We start from the raw sequence: 5,405 nt of genomic DNA, 5'->3' as shown, positions 1-5,405 counted from the left end.
TGCGCCACATTGACAACAGTGTACGGTTAAATCTCGGATTCCCCTGTGGATCATATGGAGAGGTTCTGGAATTGGCTATTCCCGTACAGTTCTGCCAGGCTCTGAATAACTGATTTTCAAACTCTCTTCCATGATCATGATGGATTTTTGACACAGAGCCACCCTTTGGGAAAAAGTAATCGAAAAGCTTTTCTGCTGCAGTTTTCCCTGACTTATTTCTAGTGGGGTAGGTTTGTGCAATTTTTGTAAAGTTATCTAAAATATACTCTTAGCCCCCTCTGCTTTTCTCCAAATGCACATAGTCAATTGAAATCATCTGGAAAGGAGCTGTAGCTCGTACATGTTGCATTGGGGCCCTAGTTATTACACTGGGTTTCTTTTGTTTGATACACTTAGACACTTTGGTGATAAAGTGTTCAATGTCATGTTGCGTGGCCAATAAAAGCGCTCTCGTGCTAAGTTCAACACTCTTTCTGTTCCTAGATGGGCCATTTCAGTGTGTAAGTACTTGTAAATCAGTGTTCTATACTGACCTGGTACCACAACTTGTTTCCTTTCTGCTGTTTTCCTTTGTAATAATCCATCTGGTGAGACATGGTGCCTGTTCCACTCTTGCAGTAACTGTTTGACTTTGTATGACTCTTGTTGACATTCTGCTGGTTTAGGCTTAGTCCTTTGACTTTTCAGTTCCAAGATTCTCGATTCTCGTTCCAAGATTCTCAGTCCTTTAACTGAGCCTGCATGATATCGTGTGGTGACAGTCAGTCGGTCTGTAACTATTCCCCCCCACCATGACAGCTCATCTTGCACTGAAGGCCTTAGTGTGACCGTGGATATCCACGTTTGTGGGTACTAGATTGACTCAGTTCACAGACTGTCAGCCAGACAGTGATTGTGCATCAATATCAGACTAAATTAGAGTAACAACCAAATAAAACAGACAAACAGGAAATGTTCAATGACCCATAAAGACACTAGTTCAATCTGTGAATCAGCCTTTTATTTCCTATCATAAAGAACACCTGTGGAAATGGGCAGTGGGTTTAGACATCCATCTGACTCCAAAACAAGACATGACTGAATAGTTGAAGTGTCTAATCCAAATAATTAGCACAATGGCAGGTGTTAGTGCAGGGCTGGAACAGAAACCTGCACACCTAGTAGCTAGATCTCTAGCAGCAAGGTTGGCCATGCATTTTCTAGGTCTATATGCATTGTTGATTTAACAGTATTGGTGTAGTCATACAACTTATTCTAAAAGTAAACCAACAGCATATTCAGAGCATTTAGAAAGTATTCAGACCCCTTGACTTTTTCCACATTTTGTTACGTTACAGCTTTATTCTAAAAAGTATTAAATAATATTATGTTCCTCATTAATCTACACACAATACCCCATAAGGACAAAGCGAAAAACAGAAATACCTTATTTACATAAGTATTCAGACCCTTTACTATGAGACTCAAAATTGAGCTCAGCTGCATCCTGTTTCCATTGATCATCCTTGAGATGTTTCTACAACTTGATTGGAGTCCACCTGCAGTAAATTCAATTGATTGGACATGATTTGGAAGGCACACACCTGTCTATATAAAGGTCCCACAGTTGACAGTGCATGTCAGAACAAAAACCAAGCCATGAGGTCGAAGGAATTGTCCTTAGAGCTCCGAGACAGGACTGTGTCGAGGCACAAATCTGGGGAAGGGTACCAAAAAATGGCTGAAGTATTGAAGGTCCACAAGAACACAGTGGCCTCCATCATTCTTAAATGGAAGACGTTTGGAACCACCAAGACTCTTCAAACAGAGCAATCAGGGGAGAAGGGCCTTGTTCAAGGATGTGACCAAGAACCCGCTGGTCACTATGACAGAGCTCCAGAGTTCCTCTGTGCAGATGGGAGAACCTTCCACAAGGACAACCATCTATACAGCACTCCACCAATCAAGCCTTTATGATCGAGTGGCCATGGGGAAGCCACTCCTCAGTAAAAGGCACGACAGCCTGCTTGGTGTTTGCCAAAAGGCACATAAAGGACTGACCTTGAGAAACAACATTCTCTGGTCTGATGAAACCAAAATGTAACTCTTTGGCCTGAATGCCAAGCGTCATGTCTGGAGGAAACCAGGCACTATCCCTACGGTGAAGCACGGTGGTGGCAGCATCCTGCTGTGGGGATGTTTTTCAGTGGCAGGAAATGGCAGACTAGTCAAGATCGAGGGAAAGATGAACGGAACAAAGTATAAAGATTTTCCCACTGATATCCATATCATTCAATTCAGAGCCTGGATTTCCCCCCTGAGGCTAATATCCATATCATGCTGAAATCAATAGAACAGTGGGCAAACATTTAGGGTTCTACATTGTGACATCATTAAAATACTCCTACTACAATGTTAAAACATTCTACATTGTGACATGATTTCATTGATATCATGAAACAACTCCTTCGTGTATTTTCTGATGTTTAATCAGAGATCTTTTATCAGAGTATCTCTGGTCACATTGATCACAGCTATAAGGTTTCTCTCCTGTGTGTGTTCTTTGGTGTACTGTCAAATCACTAGATGTAGTAAAAATCTTCCCACATTGATCACAGCTATAAGGTTTCTCTCCTGTGTGTGTTCTCTGGTGTGATATCAGGGTGCTTAACTGAGTAAAACTCTTCCCACATTGATTACAACTATGAGGCTTCTCTCCTGTGTGTGTTCTCTGGTGTGATACCAGGGTGCTTGACTGAGAAAAACTCTTCCCACATTGATTACAACTATAAGGCTTCTCTCCTGTGTGTGTTCTCTGGTGTCGAATCAGGTGGCTTGATGTAGTAAAACTCTTCCCACATTGATTACAGCTATAATGTTTCTCTCCTGTGTGTTTTCTCTGGTGTGATAACAGGTTGCTTGACTGACTAAAACTCATCCCACATTGAGTACAGCTATAAGGTTTCTCTCCAGTGTGAATTCTCATGTGTACTTTTAGTGAATCTGATCTTAAGTAACTCTTCCCACATTGATTACAGCTATAAGGCTTCTCTCCTGTGTGTGTTCTCTGGTGTACTTTAAGTTCTGATGAAGATTTGCAACCTTTCCCACAGTCAGAGCAGCAGTGAGATTTCTTCCCTGTGGGTCTCTGCTGGTGTTTCTTGAGGTGTTTTGACGTGGAGAAACTCTTCTCTGCCTCATCAGCATCCTGAGGTTGTTGAGGCCCCCCAGAGGATCCACAATAGTCACGTCTGTCTCCTGTTTGAACAACAAAGTCAGACAGATAGTTAAAGGGCCACAACAGCAAAAATCCACTGTAAAAGGTCATGCCAACAGCGTAGCCATGATGTTGTACAAACAATGACATCTGTAATGAATGTTAAAATTATTTGACATTTGTCTTAAGACAGTCAAGTGAGCAACAATAGTCATATTTTGTCTTGTTTTCACATTAGTAGTAACATCAACGATTGTAGGCTAGAAATACGTTTTTAAAGTTGTTGAAATCCAAAGCAGTAGGCTCCTTTCTGAAGGTCTATGTTATTGTTAGGTGAAGTTATGTGTCCTACAGTAGGTCTATGTTATTGGTATAACTAGTGGTTTCCGCATTAGCATGGAGGAGTTTCAGCAAACAAATTGCATTTTAGCAAACAGAGAGCAGAGAGCGATGCACCTAACAATAACATAGACCTACTGTAGGACCAATAACTTCACCTCACAATAACATAGACCTACTGTAGGACCCATAACTTCCCCTAACAATAACATAGACCTACTGTAAGACCCATAACTTCACCTAACAATAACATAGACCTACTGTTGGACCAATAACTTCACCTAACAACAACATAGACCTACTGTAGGACCCATAACTTCACCTAACAATAACATAGACCTACTGTAGGACCCATAACTTCACCTAACAATAACATAGACCTAGGACTATAAATCATTTTATATTTCAGGTGAAACATGGAAACTAAAATGGCTTTGTCATGACATTTCATAACCTGATCACTAGAACATTTTGTGAATAATCCCACTAGGTTACTCTGTAATGTGTTGTCATTCTAAATGTCCTGAATAAAGGAAAATAGCTATGTGTGTTGTACAATAGCCTATCCATCAAGGAACAGTTCTCTACACATTATGAGCAAAGTATCTCCATTTCCAAACAGACTAACGAGAGCCTACTGTAAATCAAGCAGACAATAACACAATATAAACATAAATTTGTGAGGCATGTTGGATCCAACGTGGAGCACGGCATAACTGTCTTTACCAGAGTAATGAATGAAGAAGCACTTTGGTTGTTTTTGCATGTCGTAATGTTTGTCATTTGACTGTCATTCAGAAAATGATTTCCTGGATCAGCTGATGATCGTTGAACATGTGACGAACTAAACAGCTACAGTATTAAGAATGATGTGTAATTATTGAAGAACAGCGTTAATGACAGTATCCATTTGGGTGTTGTCAATAAAGTTAAGGTGACTCTCGGCTAGAACCATTGGATTTAGCAAACTCTGAAATGATTTAGGATCTGTGCCAATGAAAACTGTTTTCCCAGCGTAACATAAGGAGGCACTAAATGTTATGTAGTTAGAGTGCATTTCAGAGATCTGAATACAAAAAACTGTCTGACAGCAAGATGCAGTATTTAAGTTGAAGTTCATCATATGACAAGCTTAACGTTATGACTATAACTAATGATCCCTCTACTTACTCATCATATTATGGGGAAATACAATCATTCCCCATGCCGACGCAAACGGATACTAAATGAAACGGCCCATGGCAGACAACCCAGACCTGACCCCGCAAGATGAGTCAGTTTTGTCAATTTATTCATTGTCTTTCGTTTGAAACACTCATGTCAATGTTGAGTAAGGATCCACATCTAATTACGCATATAGAAGTAGGACTAGTCTACCTGGCCTGCGCGCAAATGTAGGCCTATAAATGTGCCCATTTGGGGATGTCTGATAGTATTTCTGATTGTCTTAACGCAGCACCACCAATGAGCTGTGGAGCTTCTCAAAGCAAATTTATCTTCACCTCAAACAGCAAGTAAACAAAGTCTAATCAAAATCAATTGCAAATGAGAATAGTTCCTCAAAGTATTTGAAAAATATTTCCAGCTCTCGCCCTTTCGATAACCACTCGGCATGAAAGGGAAAAATGTAATGCTCTGATGCAGTGGAAATGTCATAAAATACCTGATTACTTCTTATCCCTTTCACTAATAGCCTACAGCTGTGTCTGTCCCGAACTCACTGGCACGGGAAACTGAGGGCCCAGAATATTTTATACAATGTTTCAAGTTCGTTGTAGACAGTCCATTTGATTTATAGAATATTTATTTGCAATGTTTTTATTTGTTGGCTTTATGTAGGCTATTTGTTTACATAGTTGGCAATGGCAAT

This window comes from Salvelinus namaycush, unplaced genomic scaffold (assembly GCF_016432855.1).
Source record: "Salvelinus namaycush isolate Seneca unplaced genomic scaffold, SaNama_1.0 Scaffold102, whole genome shotgun sequence".
Lineage (NCBI taxonomy): Eukaryota > Metazoa > Chordata > Actinopteri > Salmoniformes > Salmonidae > Salvelinus > Salvelinus namaycush.
This window is presented reverse-complemented; position numbering follows the sequence as displayed.